This window comes from Loxodonta africana, chromosome 6, assembly GCF_030014295.1.
Source record: "Loxodonta africana isolate mLoxAfr1 chromosome 6, mLoxAfr1.hap2, whole genome shotgun sequence".
Classification (NCBI taxonomy): Eukaryota; Metazoa; Chordata; class Mammalia; order Proboscidea; family Elephantidae; genus Loxodonta; species Loxodonta africana.
The window spans coordinates 41484635-41502858 of record NC_087347.1 but is presented as its reverse complement, the minus strand read 5'-3'; the positions used below and the strand labels follow the sequence as shown (position 1 = coordinate 41502858).

The following is an 18224-nucleotide window of genomic DNA, read 5'->3' as shown; positions in this document are numbered from 1 at the left end:
GCTTCGAGTCTTATTTTTGTTAAATATCAGATCACATGTAATAGTTAGGAATTCCTAATTCTAATGAAATGTAAGCCAATAAATATATTATGTCTTTTGTTAAACCACCAAATATTAAGGAGTTTATATGCAAGAAGTCTAACCTATTTTAAACCAATTAATTTAATTATGAGCCAAGTTTGGAAATGACCTCCTATTCTTTCTCTGAGCAATGCTTTTATAGGATCACATGCTCTTCTCTAATGCAGGCCTATTCTTTCTGAGGTCATCTAACCTCTTAAAAGGGGTTTTAGATGTTGAATTGCATTTATAAGTAAGTTATGTCCTCTTTTTCTACCTTCTTTACTTTTTATTCCACGTTCATTAAAGCCTTGCTCTGTTCTTGTTGTTGTTAGGTGCCATCGAGCTGGTTCTGACTCATAGTGACACTGTGTACGCTAGGATGTAACATTGTCCAGTCCTGTGCCATCCTCGCAATTGTTTTTATGCTTGAGCCTGTTGTTGCCACTGTGTCAGTCCATCTTTTTCAGGGTCTTCCTTTTTTTCACTCATGCCCAAACATGATGCCCTTCTCCAGGAACTGGTCCCCCCTGATAGCATGTCCAAACTATGTGAGATGTAGTCTCGCTACCCTTGCTTCTAAGGAGTGTTCTGGCTGTGCTTCTTCTAAGACAGATTTGTTCGTTCTTTTGGCAGTCCATGGTACATTCAGTATTCTTCGCCAGCACCATAATTCAAAGGCATCAATTCTTCTCTGGTCTCCCTTATTCATTGTCCAGCTTTTGCATGCATATGAGATAATTAACACCGTGGCTTGGGTCAGACATGCCTTGGTCTTCAAGGTGACATCTTTGCTTTTTAACACTTTAAGAGGTTTTTTGCTGCAGATTTACCCAATGCAGTGGGTCATTTGATTTCCTGACTGCCGCTTCCATGGGTGTTGATTGTGGATCCAAGTAAAAATCCTTGACAATTTCAATGTTTTCTCCTTTATTGTGATGTTGCTTCTTGATCCAGTTTTGAGGATTTTTGTTTTCTCTCTGTTGAGGTGTAATTCATGCTGAAGGCTGTGGTCTTTGATCTTCATCAGTAAGTGCTTCAGGTCTTCTTCACTTTCAGCAAGAAAGGTTTTGTCATCTGCGTAACACAGGTTGTTAATGAGTTTTCATCCAAACCTGATGCCTTGTTCTTCTTCATATATATTTGTTCTTGTTATGTGTTGATAAATGCTTTGTAATTACCGTACAACTAAACTATTGAACTTGAATGGGTATATGGATTTCCATTAAAAAAAAAATCAGAGAAAGGCAAAGTAGTGGAAAAAATGAACTCTAAAAGAGAAGTGTAGAAAACAGAACTAGATGTGGTGGAGAAGGAATGATAGGAGGAGTTCCCAAATCTAACAGCCCACCTCTTGAGTATTTTGCTCTTTGTGAGGTAGCGCTTCGGGATTTTACATGGATTCACTCACTGAATCCCTACAAGAACTCTCTGAGATGGGTACTGTTACTACTCCCATTTTAACAATGTTAAAACCAAAGCAGGAGAAGTTTAATCTTTCCCAAGTTACACAGCAAGCTGAAAACTGAAGTTGAATCCAGGCAGTCTGGTTGCAGCCTACAAAGGTCTTGACTAGAGAACTCTCTTTGAAATTGGACCTCCCACCTGCCAAGTTCCAATCCTGCCCTGCTACTTACCAACTCTTTGATCTTGAGTAAAGTTATTTTATCCCCTTTGAGGCTGTTTCCCCATTTGTAATGGGGTGTTGTAATACATTGTAGCATAGGGTCGATTTAGAGTTTTAAATAAGGAGACGTGTTTAAATGGTTTGGCATGTAGAAAGAAGGCCTTGGTAACTTTGTCTTCTCTCTCTTCACTTTTCTGCCCTGGGGAAGTAGTGGTGGCAGCCTGTAGCCCTAACTCTATCTCCCTAATGTCCCTGAGGTATGACGATTCTCCCAGAACCCTTAGCGCTTTGCCCAGGTTGCTTGAACACACCACCCACTCAATTAGATAATTTCTAAGGTTTCCCTTTGCTCTATTCTTTGGTGATTCCAATAAGTTTTGTTTTTGTACATTCATGTCCACCTGGTTACATTTTGCAATGTGGAGGGTTACCCTTACAGCTGACTGAAGGCAGCTGGCCTTCTGCTTGCCAAGTGTACAATGCTGGTGGTATGAGAGAATTTTCCCTAGCATCTTTGATTTCTTTTTCTTAAGGGAAGATAAAAGTTTACCTCTTTTTATCTTTTTTCTTTGGATTAGTTTTTTCTTGACTATTAAGAAAGTGGGAAGATAGATTATATTGTATTTTTAGTTTTTTTGCATGTCATTCCTTCATCCCACAAAGGTCCCAAGAGTAAGAGGTGACACCCATTCTCATAGGTTTTTCTTCCACAGAATGGGTGGGATTTGCACATTAGTTTATGGATTTGAGAGCTTGAGTCAGGGATGGTTTATGGAGAAGCCCAATCCCTATCCTTCCCACTCTCTGCCCTCCTCAGTCCCTCAGCTAACCATGTCCTTGCTTGTATTTGGAGGAAGATTTTAATACAGCTGTAGAGAAACCTTTAACACAGGTATCTGAGTGTCCATATAGATAGATATCACTTGCTTCATTAAAGGCAACAGTGTATGTACCTCTATGGCATGATTTTTAACATGTTGTCCAAGGACCACCTGCGAGAGAATCCCCTGGAGTATTTATTAAATAAAGAGACTCTGGACCTTCCCCAGTCCATGAAATCAGAATCATTGTGTCATTGTTTTGGTGGTTTTAAAATATTCCTTTCATGTGTTGATCAAATTTCTCTTTGATGAAAAGCAGCAATACAAACTTATCGCATCATTTCAACTTGTTCAGATCTTGGCGCACACATTTTCAGGGCTAGTTTTCTACCACCGTGACTTGTCCCTACCAGTGAGGGCCTGTTTACCACAGTTTCCAGTAACGTCATTGATGAGCAGTGCTGGGAGTGGTTGGTGAGGGTGCCAGAGAGACAGAAGTTAGGAGAGAAGAGGCCTGTGGAGAGAGGCAAGGCTGGAGCCAAGGATACATAGTTGATGGAGTTAGGTCCATGGAATTAGGTGGTCTATAATCATAGGGGTTGAACTGAGGAATTTTGGGGGAATAGAGGAAAGAAAAGGAGTTCAAGTATGCAGAGGGCAAGGGAGCAGGAGCCCCCGATGGGAAAAGGGTGGAGCTAGGCATATAGGGCCAGACCTTGGCCTAGGAACCTTTGGAACTAATTAATCTCAGACCTTTACCTCAAGGTGTTTATGATCTGACTTAATGGTCTAGCTTTTCGTAATATGTTTGATAATTGAATATTCAGATATTGAGTATAATGCATTATATGGATTAAATGTACCTACTGCTTACAGATAAAGGATAAAATTGAAGATAGCTAGCAAGGATATGGTAGAATTACGGAGGATGTACCTATTCCTACCCTAAACCTATTATTTTGGAGAATTCTAGAAAACCCAAGAATATACAGTCACATATTCTGGCATTCTAGTACAGTGTTTCCTAAACTTCACTGCACATTGGAATCACCTGGAGATCTAAAAGAAATACTGGTGCCTTGCTCCCACCTCCAGACAATCTGATTTAGTTGGTATGGGATGTGCCCTGGGCACTGGAATTTTCAAAGCTCCCAGTCCTGCATTTTACAGATGGAGAAATTCAGGTCTAGAGAGGTTGTGAATTTTTCCAAGATCACGTGTCTTCAAAGCAGATGTGGGATTAAGTAAACAAAGGTCTCCTGACTCTCAGCTCAGGGTCTAGGAACCACTCCAGACCTTATAAACAAAGGGAATTTAAAACAGCTCATTGTCGACACGGTTGATGCAAGAGTTGAAAAGGTAAATGAGAGATAGTGATGCAACTCAGTGACCAGCAACAGCAGGAAACGGCTACATCACCTCATGACTGGAGAGACCTGCTGTCAGTGTTACTGGATTCCAGAAGCTGGAGCAATCTCGGAGGGATCTAGAATCCTGGTGGAGGTGCCTGGCGGGAAACAAAACTGTACGGGGAGCAAAAGATGTCACCTGAAGCAGAGAGGAGAAGGAGAAATACCCTTGCATTTCTCCACTCCTCTAGTTCCCTCTTGTTTTTCACCAGTATTTTCTATTGACCAAACCAGTTTGGAAGTGTGATTGCCTCCAGAGTAGAGGAGGGAATGGACCTGAGAGCAAACCAGCAACTGCCCGGCACTGTAGTCTTTCTAATGTACTGAGGTCACGTGTTTGGAACAGAACTCTCTTAGGAATTTGGGTGTTGTTCTCATAAAGGAGAGGGTCTCATGGGAATTTCTCACTAAGTTGTGGGTGGGTGAGTGGACAATTTTTTTTTTTGTAATAACCATATTAAATAGGGTGACTTCTTATGTCCATTTCCATAAGTGGTGTGATCAAAAGACTGGTAGACTGCTTTAATACCCCCCCAACAAAACAAAACAAAAAAACAAACCCATTGCTGTAGAATCAATTCTGACTCATAGCTTTAATATAAATATGCACATTTTAGTTAAAATCCTTTTTCTGTGACAACTCAGGTCTGTGCCTCTTTCCCTCTCAATGTGTTTGCTTTTTTACAGCCTTTATAAAATATATAGGTTAAAAAAAAAAAAAAAAACCAAACCAAGAATATTGGTAATTTTATCTGCACTAAATATTAAGCATTTATCCCTTTGAGGACTAGTTTCTTTGATGATCCCATGTATGCATATAAGATGAGAGCCCTGGCTTTACTATATCATTTCAAGGCATTTTTAAAGAAAAATGGAATTACAGTACAGCGCATTTTATTTGTTCTGCCTGATGGGCCAAGTACTTTACACCCAGTGGAGCTGAGCCTTGCCACCCTGCTGTTCTAACTGTAGCTCCCCTGTAGAGCACAGCGTTCTTCAGACTTGGATAATGAGTCTGATGTCATAAAGGGAGGTTTATTAAAATAAATACAGTACCATATTTTCTTTCTAATGGCACTCTGATTAATTCCATCATAAATGTATACCTGACACTCTTTTAATCAATAGTGGTAGCAAAAGGGCTTTAGCTAGTGATTCTAAAGACCTCAAGGGTATTTTCAACGGCATGTTCCTACCCTGACACTGGTATCAATGTTTAGTATCCCTATAGGTTATGTCTGAGGACCTATGTCTATTTTAACCTACCTATTGCACTGAACTACTGGAACAGTAATTAAATACTAATGCTTGCTCCTGCTTTGAGGATGATGCTACTTAAACAATAAGAGATTAAATGCTGCCCCAAGGCTACCAGCAAGGAAGCTGCAGAGGAAGGTTAAAATTGGCTCCTAATTTCTAGCCTTTCACGTAAATTGCTAACTACAGATCCTGGTAATGTCTTCTGACTTTATTTTCCCTCATAATTAATCTACTGTTAACGATAGCCTTCCAAATCAAAAAGAACATTGTAGGTCTGGAATTTATGACTGCCGTAAATCTACTTCTTTCCAACAAGTCCACAAGGATGGTTTGCTAAGGAGGCAGCTCATAGTACATCTGTTAAATCCTTTATTTAACTGGAGTGTTTTTAGTGTTTGGGAGATTTTATATTTTAACATAGCACATGAATTATTAATAAAATTTTTTTTATTAATAGTAAATATTAAATATATAAATCTCAAACTTTAAACATTGTGTGCCATTACCTAATTTTAAAAACACATATGACTGAAGCCGATGAAAATGATATATTATTATGATTATTTTACTTCTCTTGTCTACTCTTAATGGGGAAATTGTGGCCTGAAGAATGTAATGATTTCTTTCTGAGGTATACAGTGGTACTGGATAATGGCTCAAGACCAGATCCTCCAGGTTATATTATGTGAACGCAATATAATAAAGGGATAAAAAGTTTCAAGAGGCTACTGTGTGTGTGTGTATAAAATGATGTATGTATGTGTATAATTTTTTTTTTTTTGAACACTGAGAGATCGGCCACTATAGAGGATATGCCAGTAAGAAAGAGAAGACCTGGCTTATGTGGAAAAGCCAGAAAGCTCATTATAAGAGAGATGTTTATGGGATAAATCTTATCTTTTACAGGACATGGGGAAGATAAAAAGCTATTTTATGATGGTTAATTCTGTTCAGATTGCTGCATTATTTAAAACTGAGTGAATCTTAAAAAAATTTAATTTTCTATTTCCCATCTTCCTTAATTACTTTTGGGGCCTTTTATTCATTGTAGGCAATGAATTGTCCACAGATAAATAGAATTGTTGATAGACATTTTCACTTTGGAGCTCTTGTGTAATTGAAATGTGAAGATACTTGGATTGCTTTATGAGGATATTTAAATAAAAGAAGTAGTTTTTAACGTTTTAGCTTGAAAGCAGAGAAAGCCACTTTGCAGATTTTAAATTCATTTTGTAAAGCCCTGAATTACTAAAATTAAGTTCATTCAGCTCAAATATAATCAGTCGTTTTCTGTTTTGCTGTGAGGGAGAAGAGAAGGCCTTGGGTCATCTTGATTGTTTTATCATCTACTCCTACCCCTCCCACCAATACTCTGCGGAAGGGTATGCTTTAGAACTATCATGCTATTGATGGAAGTAGGAAAAAAGAAACACACTGTCACAGGTCATGGTATCTGACTGTACAACCCCGAACCAGTTGCTTCTCACGTTGCTGTATAGACTGACTTTAGTGAATTGGACCTAGGCTCACCTAGTCTGTCAGATCTACAATTCCCTCAGGCAGAACTAGCTAAACAATATGTGGGAGTTACAGGAACCTATTTATCATACAAATAATGAGGTAAGGTTGGCGTATAATAACACAATGGTGTTTTAATACTGAGAATACTGAAATTCCTGGAGTGAACATATGACCTATGTGTTTAATTCAAGCACTGAATCATAAGAACTCATCCTGGGGAAGGCTCTCACCATCATTTAGTGCTGATTTTTTACTTGGGTTCCTGCAGCAACTTTGATCCCCCAGTATTTGAAATGCAAATATTTCCATGGGGGCTTTAGGTTTCTTTTGTGGTTTTCAAAGGTACTACATCATTATATTTGGTAATTTCATTTACTTTGCATAATTGTTCCTAATCTTTTTTTTTTTTTTTAAATTAAATCTTATTGTACAATACTTTAGTGACAAGGTGCTTTCTTTTTCCTTTTATATTTGGAGTACATCACTTAGAATGAATTCCTGTTTGGTTTGAAAATACATGTAAATTTAAAGAAAAGCTCTTTTGCCCTCTTCTCCCAAATGAACAGCTCACCCTGGAGGAAGCTTTTTCCCCCTAGAATCATAGCATTCAGAACTGGAAATTATCCAGTTCAGTTCCCCTTTTATGTAGGAGTCTTTCTTTAAGCTCTTGTTTCTAGGGAACATGGAGAGGGCTGGGGTATCTGTACTTAGTCTAAAAATCTCCTGTTCCTTCAACATCCCTCCCCAAGTGTGGTTTCCAGATAGCTCACAGTCTTGGTTTTCTCTCTTTCTCAAACTCTTTAGTTAATATGTCACATTTTTAAAAAGTTGACACATGTGATTAATTTTTAATATGTTAAGACCAGATAAGTATTTATGGAGCCTTACTAGTGCACTTAGGAGAGACCCATGTGAGTAAGACAGATGAAAGCCTAGGACAGGCCTCTCTGCTCTCTGCCTCCAAAGAGTTCCCTATAGTTGGGGTGACAACACATGCTCATGTAGTATAATTGAGGGAGAATGTAGGAGATCCTGTCATTAGGTGAAAAAACATGGTAGAAAATGAGTTCTATAAATAGTGGTTAGGCAATGTTGATGGGAATGGAGGGGGCAGAGCCAAGCCTTGACAGATAAATGAGAAGTAGAGGCATTGATGTGGGAAAAGACGTGTTGGAGAAGAAGATTTGCAAGAAGGCTGATCAGATTGGATAGTATTTATGCTGGAGGGTAATAGACATAAGATGGATACATCAAATAGAACTAAATAACCAAAAAGTCCTCAAATGTCACTGTGCTAAGTTTGAACTTGTGTGAAAGTTACTAGGAGCCAGTATAGGCTTTCTGGCACTGGTGTGACTGAATGAGGACAATAGTTACAGCAGTATTAATCTCTTTGGGTTGTTTAGAACACCTGACAATGAGAAGAGAATAGAATTTTGAAGGCCAGATGTAGCTATTGTACAGTATGTCCAAAGAGGTCTAGCTTAGGATGGAACTAAGTTTTGTACTAGGAGTCAGCAGAGAGAAGAAACGAGGAATGGGGTGGAGAGGGGTGATTCGGAGTGTGTTTAATCTCCTTCAAATCCTGTTACCGAGTCACTGTTCTACGGAGAACTTTAGCCATGCTTAGTTACCCTTGCCCATTTTCTCAAACATGGGTAAAAAAAGAGGGTAATGGTTCTGGACCATGGTGGAGGTGGGGAGGAGAAGAGGGGACTAAAACAGAATCCTCCAGTCAGGTATACATAGGGCAGCCATATAACTTGTTATTCGGAGTGGGACGCTTTTGGGAGTAAAAGGGGGTGCTGTTAATAATTATGCCTACACCACAGGTGTAAACTAAGAGTGTTTTGGGTAAACAAGGATGTTTGGTTGCCTTAGGCAGAGATAGCTTCCTTCTGCTGTAGGCATACCTTCATGGCAAGGCTGTGTCTGGCTCAGAGTTGACCTGTGAGCTGCTTTTGCTCCCTCTCGCCATGGGGTTGCTACTTGGTATGGGTCCCGGACCCTGTTCCCAGAGTGTCCTCCTTAGTGAGAAGGATAGCCTGTGGGCTGGGTGTAGAGCTAAGTGCCCTCTTCTTCCCACAGGAGGGGCAACAGTGTTCTGGCTGGGTGGTGGAATGCTTGTGGGCAGCAACCCCAGTGTAGCCCATAGTTTCAGTAGTAAAGATTGGACCGAGTTGAGGTGGAAGAGGAGTAGGGGTGGGGTGGGCTGGGAGAAGACTTGATTCTGGAGAACTAGAGCCCTGGTTTCTAGTCTGTGATTTTGAGCAAGTCTTTTCCCCTCCCTGCCTCATTTCCCACATGTGAAATGGGAAGGGTAATGCTTTTTTCTCTCCTTGGAGGTGGCTGTGAAGGCTGACTGAGGAAATGTTGGTGAGAATGCTCTGTAAATGGAGGCTTTGTTTATGGATGCTTTCCTTGACTGTTGTTGACATGGGTTGTGGTGCTGATGATTCATTACTAAGAGCCCTTGCCCTGCTCTATGATGGGGGTGTGGCTGGTGAGGTTCAGACTTTCATGGCTGGCAGCTGGGAGAAAGGGGCTGGGAATATGCCATGAGGGGCCTCTTTGTCTTGTGGCTGTTCCAGCAACAAGAGAAGAAGACATTGCTTGTGACCAGAAGAAGAATATGGATGTCTCCAGGAAAATGTAACTTACAGTTACCAGAACCTCCTTTTAGAAGGATAGCAACTCAGCCATTTTAATAGACTGTCACAGTACATGACTGTGTGTGTTGAGATACCTCTAATTAAAGTAGAAATAGTCAAAATACCTGACCTTTAGTTCTTAGTGAGAACTAAATCCCCATACTTTCCCACTAAAACTGGATTGAATGACAAGAGCAAGAATTAAAAGATGTTATCAATTATATATTCAATGTAGAATTGGGTTTTGTTTTAAAGATAGGCAGTGAGACTTTTCTATAACATGGTTTTCTTCAGCATTTTGTAATAAATTTAATATCTCTAATTAGGATTCGATAACTTAAAAGGGAAAAATGCAGTTTTAATAATGAGCACAGGTTGATAACTTAGTCTTTTGTACTAGAATGAAATGTTGCAATTACTATGTATTAATACCCAACAAACTATGTTCCTTTTTTATTTGGAACTAAAAAAGTACTTCTAAGCAAGCACACACAATTTATCCTGGCAAATAAAATAATTTTAAGTGTGCATGTATATATTTATTATGAAGCCATCTTTCAGAATGCACCAAATGGGAGGAAAGGGAAGCTGATTGTCTTTTATTGGGCGCCTGACAGAATGTTTATTAATGGCCATGGATTTGAAATGAGCATCTTACTAAATGGAAGCCTTGGACCAACCTCTGACCCTTTTGTCTTAAAGGTTTGAGAACAGATAATATGAAAGAATACCAGCTTTTTTCCAGATGGCTGCCTGCCTGATGTTCCTTTATGTTTAGCTGTCATTCAGATATGAATGCCCAGTGATTACGAGTGTCTCTTTCTCTTTTCTGGACTGAAATGAAACCTTTTATGCGTTGTGTTTTAAAACAGATTAACTGTTTGGCTCATCAGTAGGGAAATTAGAACAATAGCTGCCAACTCAATGGTATAGTAAAAGAATGTCCCTTGGGGCTCAGGGGCTAAGGTTCATAAGCAAATGGTATGTCCAAGTGTCAGGATTTGGAAAGATGGCTGAATTATGTATATATATACGTGTATGTATATATATATATATATATATAAAATTCCTGTATTTTAATTTTATAATTATATCTGGTTCAGAGCAGTACTGTCTTTTATAAACATACATTTGGATATAATTTCTCAAACATTTATATACTTTTTAGTTGGTACATCATTAATTTCTTGGAGAATGGTTTTTCCAAGAAGATTTAAAAATGGTGTGTTTGTGTGTAATCACGTGTTTCATCCTGAAAGCATACTGCAGAGTTAGTATATAATATTTTCCTACCTTTTGCTGTGCTAAAGTTGTCTTTTTAAAAATATATATATTTCATAAGGTACCAATAATGGATAATTTCAATATTATTTATCTACAAGTGCTAGCAATTTTGTGATCTGAAATGCTAGTGAAGGTGGACAATTATCATTTAGGTATGGCTGAAATGCAGATCTGCCTGGAGGACAAGTGGGGAAACTGGTGACCCCTCAGTGACCTCTGCAGTCAAGGCAATGTAGAGAGATGGCTAGTGGCCAAGGGTCTGAGAGGACCAACCACATCCATTTTAACAAGTAAAGTGCTGCGGTGACTCCTGTCCTAGCAGTGAGTAGCAAGCTGGCTCTTGCTTTTCTCTGGACATTCGTGAAATGAGTTAAATACAATATTCTTATGACTTAGTGGAAGAAAAAGGGCATATGTGTTCTATATGTTTAACTCCTGTTTCAAATAATTATTTTTGTAATAAAAGGTGCTTTATTTTTCATTTGTGGAAAGGCGCACGGAAAAGCCTGCCATGAAAATCTGTTTTAATAACAATTGTGTTTTTTAAAACACCAAATGATAAAAATAAGCTTATATATATATAAAAAATCAAGTATTCTACCTTTGTTACCTCCTTATATTTTTTATGTTTTAAAATTCTGTTTGTATTTGTACTTTTTTCATGATTTTATGACCAATTTATTTTTTATAACAGCATTATTGAGATATAATTCACATTCCATGCAATTCGTTGTATAGTTCAATGACTTTGAGTAAATCCTTAGAGTTTTGTGTTTATCACCATTATCTAACTACAGAACATTTTTGTCACCCCAAAATGAAATGCTACACCTATTAGTCATCATTCCCCATGCCTTACTTCCCTCCCAGTCCTAAAGCAAACAAACAAAAAAACTAAGCCATTGCCATCGAGTCGATTCTGACTCATAGTGACCCTATAGGACAAAGTAGAACTGCCCCATAGGGCTTCCAAGGAATGCCTGGTGGATTCAAACTGCTGACGTTTTGGTTAGCAGCCATAGCTCTTGACCACTACACCACTAGAGTTTTCCTCCTAGGCAACCACTAATTTACTTTTTGTCTCTAAGAATTTACCTACTCTGGATAAGTCATATAAGTGGAATCATACAGTATGTTCTTCTTTGTGACTGGCTCCATTCATTTAACAAAATGTTTTCAAGGCTTACCCATCATTTCTTTTTGTTGTCAAATAATCCATGGTGTAAATATACCATAGTTTGTTTATTCATTCATAAGTTGATTGACATTTGGGTTGTTTCCTCTGTATTTATACTGTTTGTATTTTTTCTTTTTCATGGAATCTTTGCACATGCCGTGACTCCTATTAGGCCTTAATAAAATGAAAAGCTTTAGTTATTACAGGTAAGATTGTGATGATTATTACTGAAAAAGGACTGTGGAGTCATGGGCTGCTGTATCAAGTCTTGAACAGACTACAACAAAACATCATGGATAGCTGGGCTCTAAGAACGTGGTGGTGCAGTGGTTAAGTGCATGGCTGCTAATGCAAAGGCCAATGGTTCGAAGCTACCAGTGGTTCTCCTGGAGGAAAGACTTGGCGCTCTGCTCCCGTAAAGATTTCAGCCTAGAAAATCCTATTGGGCAGTTCTGTTCTGTCATACAGGATTTCTGTGAGTCAGAATCGACTGCTGGGCACACAACCACAGCAGCAACAAAGAACCCTCAATGTAGATTGAGGTTCCCCAGCATGGAATAAATGCTTTGTTTAGCAGAAGAATATGGGTATGTGTTTGTGCAAGCATGTGTATGTATGTGGTGGGGGGAGGGTGTGGAGCAATGGAAGATGGACTGCAATGTCTTTCAGTATCTTCCATAGTACAGCACTTTGTCTGGCATGCAGTTGGTGCTCAATAAATGCTTGTCTGAGCCCCTTATGTATAATCTATTTTTCGTTTTCAAAATGGCAGACTTTTCTAATTGTGTACACGCTCCCCGTTCTCCCAAGGTATAGTAATAGCCTCCAACTTAGACTTACCTTGATTATAGTCTTAGAATATTCATTAGTTAATAAATTTATTTGGCGTCCTTGTTTTTTTTTTACTGCTGCTGTAACAGAAATACCACAAGTGAGTGGTTTTAAAGAACAGAATTTTATTTTCTCATGGTTCAGGGGGCTAGAAGTCGGAATTCAGGGCACCTGCTCTAAGGGAAGACTGTCCCTCTCTCTTCCTCTTTCTCTGTTGGCTTTAGGAGAAGATACTTGTCTCAGCTTCTGTAACTCCAGTGTTCCTCCGTTCCTTTTCGATTTCCATGTGGCGTCTATCTTTTTCCCATTTGTGCTTACTTCTCTCTGTGTCTTATCTGCTCTTTTTATATTCAAAAGTGAGTAGATTTAAGACATACCCTACACTTATATGACCTCATTAACATAATAAAGAAAACCCTATTCCCAAATGAGATTACATATATCTACAGGTATAATGATTAGGATTCCAACACATATTTTGGGGAACACAGTTCAATCCATAACAGCCTGATTTAGCTTTCCTAGATAATAGGTAGAGCAGGGAGTAGCTCCTTATTTGCTAGGCAACCCAGGGATCAGAAGTGACATAGGTAAGATCTCACCTGTATTAAGCAGCAGGATCAGACTTGAGCTCAGGTCTTAACAACTGCAGAGCTTGCAATTGCTTTTAGATATCCTACTTCTTACACACTTTGTCAACTTCTGTCTTTAATTTCCTTCTCTCTGCTTTACCGACCATGACCCGAAAACCCGTTGCAGTGCATTCTAAAAGTTAAGTGGTGGCATCTAAGTGTTTTGGTGTAAAAATGATCTTACCAAAAACTAAGGAGCTCACTAAGGAGCTCCACAATAGTGTCTTCACTGCTTCTTTGAATTGAAAATTCTCAGCCATAAGCACCAATATTAATAGTGATTATGGCATGCTGAGATGCCACATAGTGGTCTCATCAAAGACCTATGAAATGAAAGCCCAAAACTGAATAAATGAAGTTTAAGGACTAAGGAATTAAAGTAGATAATGGAGTCCCTGGTTGGTACAAATGGTTAACACACTGCTAACTGAAAGATTGGAGGTTCCAGTCCACCCAGAGACATCTTGGAAGAAAAGCCTGGTGATCTACCTCCAAAAAAATTGGTCATTGAAAACCCTATCAAGCATGGTTCTACTCTAACACACATGGGATCTCCTTGAGTCTGAATCAACTTCACAGCAGCTCTTTAGAAAATGGATCAAAAGGAGTTTGTGAAATTATCCCCATTGATGCATGGGATGAGGTCAAATGCTAGTGCCAGAAGGTTCAGGACTCTGCTGATATTTACACTCACTGAATCATTATTTTGCTCTTTTACTTGCTGACAAGTCTTGTGCATAATAGTAAATTCCTAGCATCTATCTAGCATGATGGCAGATAGACATACCTTGTCCTTCTCAGAAGTTTACTCACCTGTGTTCTCACAATAATAGTAAGGAATTAAGGTCCTCACTCTAAGTAGGATGTGGAAGGAAATCAGAAACAATAACAGTAGTAACCGTGTGTGGAGAACTTGCTGTGTTCAGGAAGGCACTGAAGGCCTTACACAGATTTAACCCTTTCAAGGTCCAATTATTTTCAGCTTTGGATTTTTTTTTTTTTTTTAATACCATGTGTTTTCATTAATGGAAGCATGCTGAGTCATGGAGTGTGTTTAAATTTCAGGTTGGTAATATGGATTTTGAGAAATATCTGGTACTTCATGGTTACCACAGAACTTTTAAGGTTCTCGAACCCATACTTAGTGGTTGCCTGTCTATACTGATGTTTTTCGTGGCACCTTCCATTGGGTTCTATGCACTCCATGGGGAATTTCTGGTTTTCCAAATGTGACACAGACACAAAAACCCACCAGGACTCCCTAGCTACCACACAGGAAATCATAAATATGCTTACAAGGCTTGTCTCAGGGTACAAAAGCCAAAAAAGACAAAATTTTTACTCCATTACACTTCCTGGTTGCACTACCTTACTTGCAAGGCTCATACCACAGCTATTTTGCTTCAGCTAACCAAAAGCTTGGCCGTTTGAATCCACTAGGTGCTCTTTGGAAACTGAATAGGGCAGTTCTGCTCTGTCCTTTAGGTTGCTCTGAGTTGGAATTGACTTGATGACAATGGGTGTTTTTTTGTTTTGCCTTCCACTGTTACGCAGGTCCCCACTGGAGGGCAGCAGGTACGTTCAGTGGTAAAAGTTACGTATCTCCAAAGAACCTGAAAGCCAGAAAAAGTTGGTGGTATATGTACCATGGGTCATGAAAGGGTTCTTACAACTATCCTTTGAGGTAGATACTCTTATCTGTATTTTGAAGATTAGCAAGCAAGGGGTAAGTAGTTAGCAAGTGGTGGAGCCAGAGTGTTCATAGGCAGTGGAGCTCCAGAGCTCACACTGTGGATCCCAATGTTTAATTGCAACCAGCAGCTCTTGAATTCCTAATCACCCCTTGCCCATCACCACTGAGTTCTATGAATGTGATTCCAAAGTGCAAGTAATATTTTTTGTTTGTTTCTAACTTTTAGAAAGTTCTATTGGTGGTTATTTTATTCTCTGACCTATAAAAGAAATACATGCTTAGTATCAGAAAATAAAGCATAGAGAAGAAAATAAAAAGTAGTTGAAACCCTGAAATGTAAATAAATAGCACAGACTCTAACAAAGATAAAGGCCTCAGCTGTGATGGTGTGTGTGAGGTGGTTTGATCTAGTGCCTTCATTTTCTTTCTTTGACTATACTGCGTCTTGGGGCAAAAATTCAAACACTTGACTGCAGTGCCCTGGCTACAGAAATGTTCATTGCTTAGAGTCATGAATTTAGCTTACGAGAAGGGCTGCTCTCAGAATTTCTGTAAGTTGTTTGCAAGTTGCCCTTTGTTCCACAGGGTGCTTAGATCCTACATCAATCCAGAAACTCCTGTTTGACCCTTGGTGTACTTACTTGAATTATACCATAATGACATGGGAACTCCTGTGTTTCTGTAGAAAGATTTACTCAGAATGACTGCTTGAGATGCGAGGAAGATAACACTTCGCCCTACAGCCTTGAGAGCGAAGGCTAATCCTTCCTCCGTATCACCCTTGCTTCTTCTGCACTGGCTGGACTGGGGCAGTGGGAACTTGTTTTTGTTTAAAACATTGATGGCGGCTCCCATAATGAGACCATGTATTGAATAGATGAAAAACTGAAATGGGAGTTTGGTGAGGGATTTGACACAGACCAGCACTACAGGGAATAGTGTGCCCAAAGCATGGTTGATGGTTTCACTCTTTTCCATCCTGTTCCTCATTTTTCTTCCCCTCCCCTAATGTTGGTTAGATTGCCTGTGCTTGTGGAATAGTGAAATTAGAGAGGCGGAAGGGAAGGGAGAAGTTGGATGGGGAGGAAAAGGGAGAATACCAAGCATTATTTGTTGCTTATAAAAGGAGAGAGCATTTATATTTTTATCCATTTAAAAACAGTCTTTTCATCGTATTGGGGCTAAAGAAACGAAGTTTCAGAGAGTCACGTATCTCTTTTTAAGGCCACATGGATAAAAAGAGGATATGTTTCAAACATTTCATTTGTTCTTGCTTTGTCTTATGTTTTCTAGTAATTAGAGCCTTGGTCAAAATTGAGTCTTAGACAATTTCATTTTTAGGGGAGAATACTATTGTACTCAATTTGCGTTCTTCAGTGAAACAAAGAAGTAGGATTTTATTCACTCATTCAGCAAACAATTTTTTTGAGCAACAGATTATCTGCAGGTGCTGTGCTAGAAGCTGTGAGCAAGACACACACTCTGCTGTCATGGAGCTCTCAGACTACTGGGGTAAAGACAATGAAATAAAAACAAAAGATGCTGTAATGAGTTTCGTGATGATTTTTTAAAATGGAGAATGAATTTAATACATAGTTATATTTAGAATTATGAAATCATGAGATAAAAGAATATAATGTTCTAGGTCATTATTGTCTAATAATCATGCCTTCCTCCTTTTTCATTGTTAAAAACTTATTTTTGTGAAAAGTTTCAAAGTTATACAAATGTAGTCAGAATACTTATGAGTCCCATGTGTTCATCACCCAGCCACAACAATCGTCAACCATGAGCCAATTCTGAACCCTGTTTTCTTTTTTTTTCTTCTATCTTTCCATTTTGTTTCTGTTGATTTTCCTTTTGAGATATGCTCAGGTCTCGGGGCAGGACTTCCTGGGTAATGAAGGAGCCATACTGAACATTGTTTTTCCAAGTAATTTCTTGTATCTTTTTTATTTTACCAATCTGGAAATGAATAATGCATAAAAACGAATGTTTTTTGAGGAGTTTAGCAAAAAAGATACTAAAATGGTTACTTGACATCCTGGTTCAAAGGTGAACCCTGATGCTCATAAAGGGGCCTTCTTTTGCTGACTTTAGGGGTTTGTTTGCATGGTGGAAAAGTATATGTAGGTTGGTGGCAAAAAAAAAAAAAAAAAAACAAAAAAACCTCTTACTAGGTACAAAAATATAGAATACCCTCCAAATACTCTTTCAAATTAGTTAAGCTTACCAAGAAAAATAATTGCAGAGAGTGCTTATATTTGTGATCTATGTGTGTATAAAGGCAGCAATTTTAGGCTTTTAAGAAATTAAACTGGCTGGAGTATTGGGTATGGAAAATTAACCTGTCTAATTCATTGACTTGATTTTTCATGGTGCTCGTGATGTTGGATTTCATAGTACTCTGTAATGTTTCTGCAACTCATTTTGGAGGATGGAATACTTTTTCTCTTGTAGCAGAGACTGAGGCAGGTTTTTTCTAGAGAACTGGACCATTGATGCTTATAGGATAAATAAGGAGTTCACATAAATTAAACAAAATAAAATCAACAACAACAACAAAAATGTTGTGGTTGAGTAAATCCCCTCTCATAGAGTAGAACTGATTCATAGAGTTTTCTTGGCTGTAATCTTTACAGAAACAGATCACCAGGCTTTTCTTCCATGGCCCCATTGGGTGGGTTTAAATCACCAACCTTTGGGTTAGTTGTCAAATGCAAACAGCACCACACAGGGACGTCATGAATAAATAAACCCCAAAACCAAATCCGTTACCATTGAATTGATTCTGACTCTTAGTGACCCTATAGGACAGGGTAGGACTGCCCCATAGAGTTTCCAAGGCTGTAGTCTTTATGGAAGCAAACTGCTACATCTTTGTCCTGTGGAGTGGCTGGTAGGTTTGAACCATCAACCTTTTGGTTAGTAGCCAACTGCTTTAACCTGTGTGACACTAAGGCTTCTCATGAATAAATACTCATTAATAATTATGGTCCCTTAAAATATCTCTAAGTGTGGATGCCAACTTAGCCCTAGAACGTGGAGAGACGGCAGTTGTTTGCATAGGATTTTACTATTAAGACATCTGGATATACTTTACAAACTCATATAATTTTGTAAACATTCAGAGAGGTAAGGAGAACAAGTGATATTGTCCCTTTTTCGCTGTTGAGTAAACAGTCTTAGATAGGTCAGTGAGTGGTGGAGCTAGGACTAGAACGTTCGTCTTCTCTTTTCTCTGTTTTCAGTATGTAT

The 18224-nt window shown here is 38.8% G+C and overlaps 1 protein-coding gene across 4 annotated transcripts in view; it reads left to right on the top strand.

The window, feature by feature from the left end:
- PARD3B (par-3 family cell polarity regulator beta) overlaps positions 1-18224 on the top strand; it is a 1162629-nt gene that overhangs the window by 35310 nt on the left and 1109095 nt on the right. The gene's annotated exons all lie outside the window — the stretch shown is intronic.